Source organism: Oncorhynchus mykiss, chromosome 4 (genome assembly GCF_057628025.1).
Source record: "Oncorhynchus mykiss isolate SJ-2025 chromosome 4, ASM5762802v1, whole genome shotgun sequence".
Taxonomy (NCBI): domain Eukaryota; kingdom Metazoa; phylum Chordata; class Actinopteri; order Salmoniformes; family Salmonidae; genus Oncorhynchus; species Oncorhynchus mykiss.
Window position 1 is genome coordinate 23,196,197 of NC_143025.1, and position 16,873 is coordinate 23,213,069.

The following is a 16,873-nucleotide window of genomic DNA, read 5'->3' on the forward strand; positions in this document are numbered from 1 at the left end:
TCTGCACCAGGCTGGGAAGACTGAATCTGCAATAGGTAAGCAGCTTGGTTTGAAGACATCAACTGTGGGAGCAATTATTAGGAAATGGAAGACATACAAGACCACTGATAATCTCCCTTGATCTGGGGCTCCACGCAAGATCTCACCCCATGGGGTCAAAATGATCACAAGAATGGTGAGCAAAAATCCCAGAACCACACGGGGGGACCTAGTGAATGACCTGCAGAGAGCTGGGACCAAAGTAACAAAGCCTACCATCAGAAATAATCAATGGGGCCATGTATCGTGAGATTTTGAGTGAAAACCTCCTTCCATCAGCAAGGGCATTGAAGATGAAATGTGGTTGGGTCTTTCAGCATGGCAATGATCCCAAACACACCGTCCGGGCAACGAAGGAGTGGCTTCGTAAGAAGCATTTCAAGGTCCTGGAGTGGCCTAGCCAGTCTCCAGATCTCAACCCCATAGAAAATCTTTGGAGGGATTTGAAAGTCTTTGTTGCCCAGCAACAGCCCCAAAACATCACTGCTCTAGAGGAGATCTGCATGGAGGAATGGGCCAAAATACCAGCAACAGTGTGTGAAAATCTTGTGAAGACTTACAGAAAACGTTTGACCTCTGTCATTGCCAACAAAGGGTATATAACAAAGTATTGAGATAAACTTTTGTTATTGACCAAATACTTATTTTCCACCATAATTTGCAAATAAATTCATTAAAAATCCTACAATGTGATTTTCTGGATTTTTTTCTTCTCATTTTGTCTGTCATAGTTGAAGTGTACTTATGATGAAAATTACAGGCCTCTCTCATCTTTTTAAGTGGGAGAACTTGCACAATTGGTGGCTGACTAAATACTTTTTTCCCCCACTGTACATATACACAAATATATTTATGGCAATGGCCTCTTTAATAAAAACAAATGTATATCTTATTTATTGTTTTGTTTTTACTTTCTCTGCAAAAGCTAATTTTATTAAAAACAATGTAGAGAGAAAATAAAATGATAACGCTGTATGGTTTGTACTCGACAAACAAATCTGCTCTACTTTTTACAAGTGAATGCCTGCCATCATGGGCTTTCCATGTGCTCTGTGTTACTGTGGATGTTGTGGCAGGAGGCAATCGATGCTGAGAGACGTGGTGAGAGCACAGGTTGTGTTTACGCAAGGCCTGATGTGTGATAGATAGAGTGTAAAGGCTGAGATATTCCATGTGTCCCAACTGTTCATCACTGATTTGTTCAGTCCTCTTCTCAATCAGTGGCTCTGACCTGAGGGTCACAACATGCTGGAAAAGACGGCCAAAATGGAATTAAGACTGTTAGAATTGAAAATTGTATCATTCGATTTGGTTTGATTCCACTAGCTTTCTTTGTTTTTGGCACACATCCCTGATTTAAATTTTTTAGGTGATTTTATTAGGATAAAATGTCACCAATTATATCAAGACATTACTAAAGGAAACAAGACTGTATGTATGAGAGGGGGTGAGAGTGTGAGAGGGAAGGAGAAAGGAGAGAGAATGGTAGTGTGTGTGGAGATGTGTTCATTGCGGACTACAGTATGCCTCAATATGTAAGACAGAAGTGTAATCATAGACATTGTGGAATATTTCCATGGTAACATGAAATGAGTAGCAATTTGGGTTCAGTTGCTAAGGATGTAGTTATTATCCTGACCTGATGCTGAGCCACGTATTTAAGTATTCATACCATGAATGAACAATTAAACCCAACAGATTGGTACCCAAGTGGAGGGAAACAGCATGGAGCCAATATCTACGCCATTTGCATCCCTTCTCCTGTTATCAATTTGTTTATATAAATTTGAAGAGTTCCCTACAGTGGTTCATTAATAAAACATGGCCGACACATCATGTATCTAGGAATTCAAATCAAACAAATTAAAAGAATTAGGACGAAGTTTGCTCCTTTCTGTTTCGTAGGTACATTTTCAGAGATAACGTTGAGTTTGGTGTCTCAGCAACATGCTTAAACACTGGGCTATTTGACAGAGAAGCTTCTCTCTCTAACTGGGATCCTTGAATAGAGGACTCTCCTCCTTCAAAGTTGATATCTTCTTGGTTGGGTCCCATCTGCTCTGATTGAGAGGCTGTGAAAAGGAAACGGGGTGTTTGAGGATTGTGCTTCCATACAAAGAGGAGAGGCCAGCCCTGGCCCCTGTTGGCAGCTGAGTGTTCTGGGCTGGGGCTGCCTCCATCACTGGCCGCCAGACATCCTCCTACTCCTCCTCCAGTCCATACAGGATGTGCAGAGATGGGGGGGATGTGCTATGTAGACTGAGCTAAATTATTTTTGTGGGGGGCAAAAATATTTGCTTAAGCATCATGTTTCAAATGTCACTGTCATTGCATTGGGTAGTCATAGTTAGTTGTAGTAGTTCTGTGTGAGTATGTACTGTAGATGTAATGCTTTCAAGAGGGCTAATGATGTATTTCACTGACTGATCTTGATGTAACACAGTGACCACTGCATGCATGAAAAAGTGACTCAAGCAAGCAGAGGTTTGATAAGCAACTGTGCTGCTTCTATTTGGCCTGTTTATTTGAATGCAGAGAATGCTTTGTGCTTGTCTGAAAAGCTTAGCTACATAGAATCTCCCCCTCCCCAAGGTCACTCGCAGTGTCCCAGCTCTTATTCAGATATGGCTTATCTATTTTTTCACAAGCCCTCTGTTTTCAATGCAAAGAATGGGCCATTCTGGAGAATGGCCGTCCGGCCTGGTACCATCCCTCATTCAAGGCCCTTTGTGCTGCCCCATTTAAAGAAGCTGTCATGTTCTCTGTGCAGTTGGCAGGGAAGGCCAAATCTAGAGTGCCCCAGAAGTGACAAAAAGGAAACTTTTTTGTTTGCCTGCCATCGTGCGGACTGAGTCAAGGAGGAATTTTAGCAACATGTAATTTACTCTTGGGGCTTTTTACTGTACGTAGCTTTAGAGATGGTAATTTCTCCCTTTCTCGGTGTGAAAAGATAACCATCAATCAGTTGTCAATTGGTCAATTGCAGAGGTGATGAAAAGGAAGGGGTTGAACAATCCCCTCTCTCTGGCTACCTAGAGTATTCAGGAGCCTTGGGAAAACGTGGCAGCTGGAGCAGAGCAGGGAGTGGATCAGTCACACAGGTACAGCAGCCATGGTAAGATCTCTTATCAGCCTTTTACTCTTCACCTGCTGCAGTGGTTTTAACTTGGAATAATTCATACCTGTTTTACAATTGTAATGTTGATGTTAAATTTGCAAACATTTAAGGGCTTATTTGGTTTATTGCATGTGCACATTTAGTTTATTATATTTGCTCAAATGATATTACAATTCAAACGCATGGCAGTGTTTCTGTATTTTTCTGAAATATATTTCACATAAAAACACATTGTTTGTGTTGTAAAGATGTTTTCATGAAGGGCACAATTTTACACACTGATTTGTTATGTTGAACTGTAACAAGCACACATTTTTATAACAGTACAGTATTTAATGATAGTCATCATTTTGAAAGAGAGCTGAGACTGGCTTATGTGGAAGTGTCTCTTCAGGGCTATCTCCAAGTGGAGCATATCTGTAATATAAAGCCTGTCTGGTCTGAAACCACCCCCCCAAAATTATTGTGAAGCGTGCGGCAATGTGAAAACATCCTGACACCCCCCTCACCCTCAGGCCAGTTCCACCAATATTGATTTTGGTTTACGTCTGCTCCGTCCACCGCTCAATGAAAAGGATTACAGGCCTGAGAAAGGATGAGATATCATCAGCTTGTAATCCAGCCCATGGTTTCCTAGCTACCGTATTGTCTATTCTGTTCCGCTATGTGAAAAATGTTGAATATCAACAATGAGTTTCAGTGCTGTATTGTTGAGTTTTGTATGAACTAATCTTGCCTCACTAAAAAAGACCTACAGCTTGGACAAAAGTCTATAGCCAGTGCATTCCTAGCTCCCCTTGCACTAAGGCAGGCTGAGGCAGAGGGGAAGACATTTTAGTCTTGTGCTCTTCTAGTTGCTAAAGCGCTGGGCTGCCGGGCTGTGGGAGTCATGAGGCGGCCCTGCTTCACTCGATATGGGCTCATGGGGAGAGAACCATGGATGTGCAGGTCTAGGCCCTTAGAGCAGTGAGTGGGAAAGGTAAGCTGTCTGCTGACTGCAACTACACGGCTGTTTCTCCTCTTGTCAAGCTACAGTATGCTGTGTTTCCTTCTCTCCTTCCCCTGTCTCTGCCTTTCCCTCCCTCTTTCTTTCTGGTTATTTGGCCTTGTGAGGAAATTTGTTCTCAGGTGCAAATGTAGTCATTGAGTGTGTGGAACGACTAAAGACGAGCATGCTGGCTGTTTTGATTTGGAATGCAGATTAACAATAACCATACCTCCTGAGGTGGTGCAGGTCTGGGCAGAGTGGGGCAAGAGCAGCTCGTGGCAGGCAAGGTGTCTTTGTTATGTGATCTCTCTCTTACTTCACTGCTGTTTGTAGACTAGAATAACACCTGGAGGGGGTGAGGGCGACAGGGCTGGTCTATGATGGTACCTTTTTCCATTTGGCACCTGCATCAGCCCAAATGTAAAAGAGTTATGTCTCTCGCTCAAATGTGCACATTCATTTCAGTCGAAAGTTTATTTATTTCTCCTTTCTTCAGCCGCTAGTGTGCAGAGTGACAGGCCATAGCCAGCCTGTCTGAATGGGGGTGGGCCACTTCTCACTTAGATGACATGAGGGAATGTCTAATTTAACGAGCAGCTTAAAATCATTTGTTGAAGTAAAATAGAGATTTAGAATTGAGGTACCTCAGAATGCCTGTTGTATTATTTCTCAAATTAATATTCATTTTTTTTTGTATTATATCATGCAGTTATTACTGGTTTTGTGTATTGTTTTTGTGTAACTGATGTACATATTGTCAGTTATTAGTGTTTTTCTAATCCCAGCCAAGTTAATTCTGTGAGAGGATTGGGAGTATTACTTTGTAAGCAGGTCTTTCTAAGTGGTGATGTGTGGGTGGGTGGAGGAGAGATGCAAGGAGGATGTGTGTTTGATGTAGGGTGGTGGGATAGAAGGATAGAAGGGAGGCTTGGCTCTCCTCTCGGCTGTGCTCACTGGAGAGTGCGCTTCAGTGGCTTCGGGCTGCTTGAGGTTGGCTTCCACGGAAACAAGGAGTTGAAGGGGGGACTGAGACCGTTTTGGTTGGCTTAACCCCCACCCCCCTCTCAACACAAACACACACCACACGCACACACCGACACACACTTACTTGAGTCATTTTCTATCCACTACCCCGCACAGCACTGGGGCCTGAAGTTTTCCCCATCCTTGCCCATCGTTGTCAGACAATTATAGGGTGGAACTGAACTAGAAAATCTGGTACAATCCATCAATTAGTACAAAGGGTTTTCTGTGTAATGTAAAGGCAGGGATGCAGGAGCCCTTGCGGCTAGAAAAAAATGGTCCTGATTGGGCATGGACAGTGGATTTTAGTGCTGCTTGGATACACCGTAAAGATGCTGCCTCCTACCCCTACAGGTCTGAGCAGCAGAGTACCACATTACAGGGCTCCTTTCTTAGGACTCCTTTGTGTATGTGTGTATATTTTACTCCCTCTGTCTCTTCATCATCCATTTCAGCCATTACGTGCACTCAGTAAGAGTACGCCCTAACAAAAGGCCAAGTTGTCGGGAGTGCAAGAAAGTGACATTGTTAAAAAGAAATAGATGTTAATGTGGTCCAGTGATGGAAAGCCTGGCGGACAGTGGATGGGCTCTCCTTTATGTTCCAAGTATGTTTTGGTCCAAAAAGCACATCTGTTTCCATGCCTGGTGTTTTAGCATGGACATTAAGTTGGTGTTGGGGGCTGGTGGGTGTAGTGAGTGAAGTGGAGGGAGATGAGTAGTTATGAGAAGATATAGCTGCTGGCAACAGCTCCATTCACTCAAACTTTTCAACTCTAAAAAGCATCTACCATTTTTAAGTCTCTGTGTGCAGTTGGAAGGAAGTTGCTAACTGGCAGTAGCGCAAATGCTAACTAATGTTAGCATAATGACTGGAAGTCTATGGGAACAGCTAGAATGCTAGCTTTTCCTTTAGACTTTGTCATTATGTTAGTGCTAGTCAGCAGTGGCTTGCGAAACTACCTTTAACTTCCTTCATAGTTGACACAGATTTATTTTTTATTTTTGCCAAAATCCCGAACTATCCTTTAAAGGATTTCCAATCAAAGAAGAAACACAATATAATGTATATTTTTAAACAGATTCACTGAATTGATAAGCATAATACACTGTAGATTAACTCTGTGGCATGTTATACAAATATACTTGGCTTCAAATAATATTATTATGTATTCTGTATTTACTATTTTGCTTTTGTTGGAGTAATTGTTTTGTAAAAACTTTTTTATAGATTTTTCATGGTATCCAATTGGTAGTTACAGTCTTGTCTCATCGCTGCAATTCCCGTACGGACTCGGGAGAGGCGTGCATCCTCCGAAACATAACCCAACCAAGCCACACTGCCCACTTAAGCCAGCCACACCAAAGTGTCAGAGGAAACACCATACACCTGGTGACCGTGTCAGCGTGCACTGCACCTGGCCTGCCATTGGAGACGTTAGTGTGCAATGGGACAGGGACATCCCTGCCAGGCAAACCCTCCACTAACCCGGACGATGCTGGGCCAATTGTGGGCCGTGCGGTCCTGGCTGGCTGCGACAGAGCATGGACTCGAACCCAGAACCTCTAGTGGCACAGCTAGCTGCTGCAATGCAGTGCCTTAGACTGTGCCACTCAGGAGGCTTGTTGTGGTAATTTAAGAGTATTAAAGAGTATTAAAGAGTATTATTTTCTTAGGTTTTGGAGCTTAGGACTCTTTCTATTCTGCTGTTTTCTGATTCAAAATCTCAGTAGTGCTTTTGATCAGCTTTAACATGTTACAAATTCACTTTGATCACAGAATTGAGTTTATTTGCAATGAGATTTCAAAACAACTTGTGTACATGCCTAGCCTTCTAAGGTCATGTGAAATGAAAAATACTTCATTTTAGGCATTATTTGTGGTCATTTATGCCGAAGTAGCAAGCAACTCTTCCCCAGCTGGTATAGAAATTAGACAATTTATAGTTTTAATCACCATTGGGTTTTGAAAATAATCTCAGGTATTTGTTTACCTTAATACCTTTAATGATACCTTTAATATCAAACCAAAAAGTTTGTGGTGTGAGTTACTTGATGATGATGTAGTGAGAGTGACACACTAATGACTGACTGCTTGTCCTCGTTAGTTGTGCTCTGCTCTACAGCTGACTAGCTACTCCAGTGCTAATGAAGGTAGCAGCCAGTCAGAAAACAATGAGTGCAGGCTGAGCAGGCTCACTAATGCTCTGTGTGCTGCCGGCATGCCATTCATCCAGGAAGCCCCCCAGCCCACCCTCTCCTTCCCTTCCTTCTCTTGCCGTGCCGGGCGCAGCTCTCCTCATCCAGGCCTAACCTCGCAGGAGCTGCTTCCTTTTGTTTTCTGCAGCTTTGTGTTCATCCTCCTCACACTCTTCTCTCCTCTCAAGCCCCTCTGAACTGAGACTGCCAAGTTAGCTATTCAATACGTGCAATTTGCGGTGGGGCTTTTTGTGATGTGAACATCTATCCTCAGGGTTGAGAGCGCAAATCCCCCTCATTGCGCCGCGCTCCTCTCCCTCTCTGGACAGGCGGAGAGAGAACCTAATCTCCTGCAGCGGCCCTGACCCTAGCTCACACCGGCCATCGGCAGCTTCCGCAGGCGCCACATCTCAACAAGGAATTTACTCTACATTAGCATAGGAGAAACTAAGCCTCTTTCCCGCCTCAGTCCACAAAGAGAACCACAGTAGCCTCTCCACATGAAGCGCCATGCTCGTGTGATGTCTGATCTACGCCTGTTTCAGAACAGCGAATCGCGTTCCGGATTTTCAGGATGGAAAGTAGCTAGCTGCGTAAACAATCAAAATCATTTGTGCAATTGAAATTTAAAAAAAGTTTTTTTTGTTTTTTTCAATGTTTAGTTTGAAAACAAATACAGGTGACTGTAGTAAATCTAGTCATAGTTAATTCAAATCAGATAAGCCCTATCTAACTTTTCCTCAGTTTGGACCGCTTTCCAGTTTCCAGTTCATGCTGGGGATGTCAGTGCTGAAATGAGAGGGGATTGTTTTTCCCGGTAGAGGAGAATAGAGTGTTTAGGCATGATCTGTATGTGGCAGACCTGCAGGCCCAGCCAGCCAGGCCCAGCCAGGCCCAGCCAGGCCCAGCAGCTCAGTGGGTGTCATAGGAATTCTGCTTGCATGTTGGTCAGTACTTGAAAATGTTCCCTGTTCAAAGAAGGGATATAAGGGAAATAGGATTAGAGGGAAATCAAATGGCCAGTTAGATGAACAATAATAGTTTTTGAATAGCAGATTTGGTCTGCCGCTAACTCTACTGAGATAACACTTACGATTGAAATGTGGGATTTTATTGTCAGTGTGAATCTTTCAATATGCAGAAAGTCAAACACACAGTGAGGTGTGTGTTTGTGTGCTTTGCCCGCGCACATGAATGTGTGTGTTTGTGTGTGAGAGAGAGTCTATGTCTGTCTTTGTGTGTCTGTGCATGTCTGTGGGTGTGCTAGGCTGTATGTTGGATGACAGAGATTCCTGGAGTGTCCAGAGGCAGCCTGGAAGTGCTGGCTTGTCCCCAGGGGATGGATGACAGGCAGGCAGACCCAGCTTGCAGGGTGTTCCCAGAGACTGGAGGTCAACAGCAGGCAGGACACTTCTCCTCTCCCACATGGGAAAAGGGTGACTGTGCTGCTCACATCACAAAGGGCTGGACTGTCTCAAAATAAAGATGTATGGGTTTTTAATGTTCAACTTCTGATGGAATTTGGGTACATTTCAGATGGGTCAGATCTTTCCCATACTGGATCTTTCCCAGTATTACAAAAGAAAAGGCAAAGGGGAGACTGCAATTTACTCTGAGACTGGCCACCTGACCGTGGAGAAGACCAGTAATCAGTAGAAAGGATTGGGATGGGGAGTGCCCTGGTGGAGATCTGTGGTGCATCACGGAGGCCCAACAGCATGCATCTCCGCTTAAACAGTCCTTTAGCTATGATGTCATCTTGCAGGACAGGCCAGGGACCTGCTGGCCAAGCTAGAGGACCTGGAGAGGAACTACATCCATACACCTTTACCTCTGATGTGGTTCCACCTGATATCACATAAAACCATAGCATGAGATCAATACGAAGTAATATCGCTTGATGGCTAGTTTGGATAAAATTATACAGAAAACGTTTTTGTAACATTAGCTATCCGGATAAGTAATTACCCTAGTCTCTATTGTAGGTAAATTCTCCCTCCTGTATAGAGTGAAAGTGATTTAATTTGGGTACAGATGTGATTTATTGCGCATCGATAGCTTCATTTAAGTTGGCAGAAAATGACAGGAAACGGTAGCAAGTCACAGCTCACACTTGATGTTCATTGTGTATGCAGCTGAATCAAAAATCAATCTGCTTCTACATCTGCCATCTTGAGGGTTAAGGGACACAGATGGCTCCATCGCTGGCATCCCACCAAAGCCTGGTGTTAATCGGATGCCAAGGCTGAAGAGGGAAAGTTTGAATTCTCCCTTGTTCCTTCGTTAAGATCTCAGGTCTCCCTGCCACCAGATGTGACCGATTGCATGTTGTTGCAATCTGGGTTTAATCACGCGTCATTGACAAAATGACACTCCTATGGAAGGGCTGAATAGGAAATTAAAGCATTTTAGATAACGTTCATAATTGACTAAATTGTTTAAGCCCCCAGATCACATGTATAATCTCTGCCTCACATGACCGTGCTAAAACGAAGTGCCTTGTTTGATCATTAATGATTTGGATAGTTTAAACACTAATCACATTTCCAGTTAAGTTTGTTTTGGGTCTTTGGTTCAGAGCGATAGGAATATAGAATGTTGATCATGATAGTCCATCTTTGGCTTAAACTCCATTTAAGTGATAATTGGTCTTTCAGCAGGCAGCTCTAGGCGATGATGATGAACTCTGAACTCCAGTCTATGTCCATCCACTTTTCACACTCGGCTGTACTTTTGCTGTAAATAAAGGACTAGTTCCCCATTTCAATTTGAAAGCATGCTGGCGTTATCCATCCCCTTCAGGCTATTGGGCTTTTATAACCCAAGATCGTCACTGTTGATAATATTAAGTGGAATTTCTCTCTCATCAGTCATAAAGTGGCTCTAAATGCTAACGTGTATGAATATGTACATTTTGTGTATGGAAATGTCCTATTTTACAAAAGAAAGGCTAATCCACTTTAAAGATCTTGAACTTAAAATTCATCTCATTGGAGCCTCTTGCTTGATCCCCATTTAACTTCCTTCAAAATATAGATATGATGAAAATTATAAGACTACAGCTTGATCTTAAATGATTTCTACTCAGGGTATGAGGAGCACTTTGGTGCTTCATTGCTAGGTGTTATCGCTCTGTTTATGTGCTCCAGTATCATGAGCTTACGAATGAATATAGCTCAAAGTTGAGCTTCTCAGTCTATAGCAATTATCCAACTCTCTGTGTGAACCAAGTCTTGCCAGTGGTGTTCCAGCAGTGTACACAGTCTCACATATCATTATTTAGAACTGGATGATCAATAATTGAGAACCATTGGACGAGAGGAATACCATTATGTTGACAATATACTCTGCATAGGGTACACAGTGTAATGTGGCTTGTTGCTTAGCAACTCCAACACTCTTTTAATCTGCAACTATTACATTTCTTCTATCTGTTACCTCTTTAAGGAACTCACGTTTTTTTTAATCTTGGGGATTTTGTCAATGAGTTTACAAAAGCAGTGTGTGCTTATACAAAATGTATCAGGTAGAAATTATAGCTTCCCCCATGCGAGGTAAATCAGCAAAGTCATTTTTGTTTTGTTTTATTCTTATATGGTCATTTAATTGCTGCTATTGTCTCATTAGGAGGAGGCACCCATGAATGATAAGAGAAGTTGAAGTGAAAATGTACGTTTTTTTCTCAGTTTGCTTTGAATGGTTTCAGTTTGAAGACGGGCTTGTATATGATCTCTGCCAGTGCTGGTATTGTAAGTACTGCTAAACAGTACAGACAACATTTGCCAAATGCTGCCTTTGCTGTTTAACAGATCATTCAAAAATTCCTCTGCAAATTATCAAAATTTAATTAGCAATATAAATGCCAGAAGGCGCACATTATGTGCAATTGTCTTGCTATCTTTCCAGAAATTAGTCTTTTAAAATGAATTTGCTGTATCAGTCATCTTTAAAATATTTTTGATCACTGAATTCATAGTTTCCATCCTGTGTTTTCTTTAAGGTATTCATTGACATAGGTGATTGCCTCTTAATTACTAGCACAGCTTCCTCCTATTCACTCCTATTAATTTGTGTTTTCTGGCACAGTCCCAAAAGGCAGCCTTGCCCTATATCTTCTAATTACTTCTATAATTGAATTTGCTCACTGTTTCTGGGCTATGTTTTTAAGTGCCTGTTTGTTCTGAGGGTTTATTGTGTCTTTGTGTGACAGCCCTCTGCAGACAGAACATGCATAGCCATCTTTCCTAATTTCTCATAAATTTTCCACAGCCTGAGTTCTCTTTCTTTCTTTCTTTCTTACTTTATTACTTGCACCTCCAAACCCCAGACATATGATGGGTTAGTGAAACAGGAAGGAAATTCATTAGTGAGGGGGAAACAATTACCCTGACTTCTTCTCGTCCAGTCATTAGTACTATAACCCAAATATGTGAACCAATAAATCCTCCATCATGTTTCTTTGTCACTGAATACAGTTTTATGGAGATGGTCCTTATACACTTACAGTAGCTGCTCAGGGTTGGTAAATGGAAAAGCTTTATACTATTCCAGAAATGTGCCGTATAGAGTCGTAAATCATATTAATGACCTTGAGCCTATCAGAGGAGACGTGAACCTGATCAGGAGTGGCTATAGGAAATGTGAATGTAACCTTGATGTGTTCAGATAGACACTCAGGAGGAGCCTCTGCGGAGCTATGTGTACTCTGCTCTCTTAGTGCACCAGTGATGAATTAAAAGACATGTTGCATATTGATAGAGACTAACAGAAGGAGCATTGAGGATGCCACAGGGCTGAGGGTCCAGCACAGTCCTGTGTGTTGTGTCCCTGTGAGTGGGGCTGAGAGGAATCTCCCTGACCGTTCCCTGTCCCTCTTATCTTCCTGGTGCTATCGAGGCCAGCCGGCGACAAACCGGCAGTCCCCTGATGGGCCTGGAGGGCTCATTGTCCTCATGTCAGGGGGCATTATCCCACCGTAATGTCCGAAAAATTATTCCCCAGGCCTGACAGTGTGTCTTTGAAAAAACTTTCCCTCACTCTCATTGATTTATTTTCCCATCCGGCTCCTATCTCGCTTGCCTTTTGTTTCCTTATCATTGCTTCAGGTTATTATGTGCAAAGTATTGACAGGAGCAGGAGGCCGTGGTCGATGGAGAGCTAATGCATCCGTAATCCCGCCTTTGTTAAGGAGGAATGTTTCACTCCGGTCTCCGATGGGGAGAGCGGCGCAAAGCTGTTGATCCCCATTTTATTTGTTGGGAAGCCCATCCATCAATCAAACTGGAGACCATCTGACTGCTGAATGACACAGGGACTCGGCTGAAGAAATTTGATAACAGCAGTATTGTCAGAAGGCTCCCCTCACTCTCTTCGATAAGAAATACATTTGACTGGAGCAGATAAGCACATGAGGATTAAAGCCTTTAAGAGAGTGGGTTACACACATGCCACAAGAGTTTGTTTTTTTTTCAAGAGCTTTGGTGTAAAACGATACTTTTGGCAAACAACACAAAAATACAGATTCAAAGTGTGCTGCTTGTGATAGCGCAGGATATGCTTGGATTATTTATAAGGTTCCTGATAGTGACAGCAACCCCTATAGGTATGTGGCATTTCGAGGAGACAACTGGGAAGGTGCATAAAGTAATAGGCTTAGTGCTGTGCAATGTTGTCATGCTCTGTGAGAACCATTGTTATGAATGGCATACGTATAACAGTATGTTATGTGTCATACCAGCTACTGTATAGAGAGAACCTACTTAACATGTGACTCTGATCTGGAGTGGATTGTAATCCAAAGACAAACCAACAACATTATCATCACCACCATCTAGAGTATTCTCTCAATCGGATTAATGCTAGGAGAAGGGTTAAATCCATCATGGATATTATAGTTAATCATCTAGGCATGAGGTAGCCAGCAAGCTTCTTAGAATGGCATACCTTATTCAGGACTGGGTACAGTACCTTTGTTAGATGGAGAAATTAGCTTTGTGTATTAGCGCTGAAACAGTGTTTCGATGTCAGTCGTTCTCAGGTTGGCTATACTAAGGCCATATAAATCATTTTAGTAGAATTCCATAGGGTTCGACAACTATGATTATTATACAAATGATGAAGTAATTAAAATAACAGAATAACAATATTTCCTCTAATGGCATAGAAAAAAATACATTTGAAGAGAATACTTGAGTATGATCACATCAAACATACAGTTTATCAAACATAATCGAGTTGAGGAGCGAGAAGAAGAGATTGTACATACATTTATATTCTGTTCAGAAAAGGGTTAGTCCAACATTTGCCCAACTCTACATTTTCCATTTTCCAAAGTAAAAGGACAATGACCTGAAAAAGGATTTCAGTAGAAAATCCAAAGAAATCCTGAAATTACCAGAGGGCAAAAAAAATGGAGGTTATTGTGACCCGTGCATTAACACACTGTATGATTAAGTTAGTTTTTGTGTTCATAATGACTAGAGGCTAAGGAGTCAGAAGAGGGGGAAAAATCAATGTAAGAGTGCTGGAGATTAGCCTGACAAATTACATGCGCCTGGCTACTCCTTTGTACAGTATGGCCTCTATATTCTAAAGAAGACGCCACAAGATGGAGCTGCCAAATGGCGTATGGACTCCAAGATCATTTTTATTGATTTTGCACAAACGTCAATGGGGGTAATTGTGGGTAGTCCAGCGACCCTGCATGTTGGATGTATGTCAGGTCCTTACAGAGACAGACAGACAGCTGTCATTGTTCCTCTGTCCGGGCCATTCACACTCCCAGACACACTCACTTAGAAACAGGCCTCTTTTTTCATTTACATTATAACAAAGATGGATCTTGTGTCTTGGTCTACTAGTCAGTTCATTACTGCTAAAAGTGAGACAGATACTTTGACATTGTTTAAAATCAGCACCTGAAAATCTGAAGTGGTAGCTATAATCTGTAATGTGCACATGTTGAAGTGAAAAGTTATTATCAAAAAGACTCAAACATTTAATAGTGAACAATTTCAGCAATAAGAATTGAATGTCCGAAATGATATACACAGGAATTGACCATAAAGTGTAGCTAACTCTTGTTACATGCTATTAGTTACTAATTGATTATTAATGTGATGTAATAAAAACAAGGATTTAAGTAGATTACTTACAAGAACAGATCCAAGCTATACAGGAGCAGTATGTTTATGTTTTCCGCCAGCCTCAAGCTTACTCTTGATTGATATTCATCTAACAAATCTGCTTGTTGCGTCATAATGAAATGTGTGCGTGTAACGTGATAAGGGTTGGCAGCGTGGGATCATTTGATTCTATTAGCCTGCATCTGATGTACCACCGCGTTACATGGCAACGTTAAGCATAGCAGATGTTAACAGTGGGAGGTAAAGTGCTGACAGCTATAAGTGCTCTCTGGCAGTAGCACGTACACACACACACACGCACACAGACAGGCAGACAGACACACACAGGAAGGCAGATGTTGCATGCACTTGCCACAAGTTTCCCCCCTTCCTTTCTTTATGGCATTTAAAGTATCAGTACAGCACATTGGGATCTTTCCCATGGAGTTCCTGCCATTCCAAATGGTGAGAATGAATGTCATAGGCCTCCATAAGTCAAGGGCTCTCTTTGCTTTTCACAGACAGGCAAACGCCAGACTTATCTTCCCGTTGGCCACAGGCCTTTATGAGCTAGTTGTGAAATTCTACAACTAGTGTTTGAAGAAGGGGTAAGAAAGCTAAGGAACTGGGAAATGTGTGTCAAGTCACGGCTTGTCTGATGGTAGAGGCTACTGTGTCTCAGGTCTTTCTGGTGTTCTCACATTAGCTCCATGGTGTGATGTCTCTCTCTCTCTCTGGCTCTGGCTGTAGGCTACTACTGGACTCATATAGGATTGGAAAGGCAGGGTGGGCACTCATTCAACTCACTTCACATATGTTTGTCTCTATTTTCTTTGAATATGATTTCAAACTTAGTAAGATTTGTATTTCACATGTGAAAGTACATGTGGGGTGTGTGTGTGTGTGTGTGTGTGTGTGTGTGTGTGTGTGTGTGTGTGCGTGCGTGCGTGCGTGTGTGTGTGTGTGTTTGACTGTGTTCTTTTTAGAAAGTCAGGTGTGTCAGCCAATTCAGTCAGTATCAACTGGATGCTTTTGCTATGCTTCTTTATTGAGGTGTCTATAATAGCCAATGTAACTGTAAGAAAAACTGTGAAAACTGTACAGTTGAAGTCAGAAGTTTACATACACCTTAGCCAAACACATTTAAACACAGTTTTTCACAATTCCTGACATTTAATCCTAGTAAATATTCCCTGTCTTAGGTCAGTTAGGGTCACCACTTTATTTTAAGAATGTGAAATGTCAGAATAATAGGAGAGAGAATTATTTAAGCTTTTATTTCTTTCATCACATTCCCAGTGGGTCAGAAGTTTACATACACTTAATTAGTATTTGGTAGCATTGCCTTTAAATTGTTTAATTTGGGTCAACATTTTTGGGTAGCCTTCCACAAGCTTCCAACAATACGTTGGGTGAATTTTGGCCCATTCCTCCTGACAGAGCTTGTATAACTGTCAGGTTTGTAGGCCCCCTTGCTCGCACATGCTTTTTCAGCTCTGCCCACACATTTTCTATAGGATTGAGGTCAGGGCTTTGTGATGGCCACTCAAATACCTTGACTTTGTTGTCCTTAAGCCACAACTTTGGAAGTATGCTTGTGTAACAGTATAACTTTAGACCATCCCCTCGCCCATACCCGGGCACGAACCAGGGACCCTCTGCACACATCAACAACAGTCACCCACGAAGCATCGTTACCCATCGCTCCACAAAAGCCACGGCCCTTGCAGAGCAAGGGGAACTACTACTTCAAGGTCTCAGAGCAAGTGACGTCACCGATTGAAACGCTATTTAGTGCGCACCACCGCTAACTAAGCTAGCTGTTTCACATCTCTTACACTCACCCCCCTTTTGACCTCCTCCTTTTCCGCAGCAACCAGTGATCCGGGTTACGGCACCAATGTAACAGTATAACTTTAGACCGTCCCCTCGCCCATACCTGGGCGCGAACCAGGGACCCTCTGCACACATCAACAGTCACCCACAAAGCATCGTTACCCATCGCTCCACAAAATACCCAGCCCTTGCAGAGCAAGGGGAACCACTACTTCAAGGTCTCAGAGCAAGTGACGTCACCGATTGAAACGCTATTTAGCGCGCACCACCGCTAACTAGCTAGCAGTTTCACATCCATTACACTTGGGGTCATTGTCCATTTGGAAGACCCATTTGCGACCAAGCTTTAACTTCCTGACTGATGTCTTGAGATGTTGCTTTAATATATCCACATCATTTTCCTCCCTCATGATCCCATCTATTTTGTGAAGTGCACCAGTCCCTCCTGCAGCAACGCCTCCCCACAACATGATGCTGCCACCCCCGTGCTTCACGGTTGGGATAGTGTTCTTCGGCTTGCAAGCCTCCCCTTTTTTCCTCCAAACAT

At 42.5% G+C, this 16,873-nt stretch overlaps 1 long non-coding RNA gene across 5 annotated transcripts in view; it reads left to right on the plus strand.

Annotated features, from left to right (window-relative positions):
- The window catches only part of LOC110521547 (uncharacterized), a 142,092-nt gene that overhangs the window by 75,879 nt on the left and 49,340 nt on the right, over positions 1 to 16,873 (plus strand). The window contains exon 1 of one of the 5 annotated variants that reach the window (XR_002473161.3): positions 2,855 to 3,154. The exons of 2 other annotated variants lie outside the window; for them this stretch is intronic. This is a non-coding gene — a long non-coding RNA (uncharacterized LOC110521547). Of the gene's footprint in view, positions 1 to 2,854; positions 3,155 to 3,935; positions 4,137 to 16,873 lie in introns of those variants that run through there. 2 more of the 5 variants (XR_002473160.3, XR_016495168.1) reach the window with 2 other exon arrangements.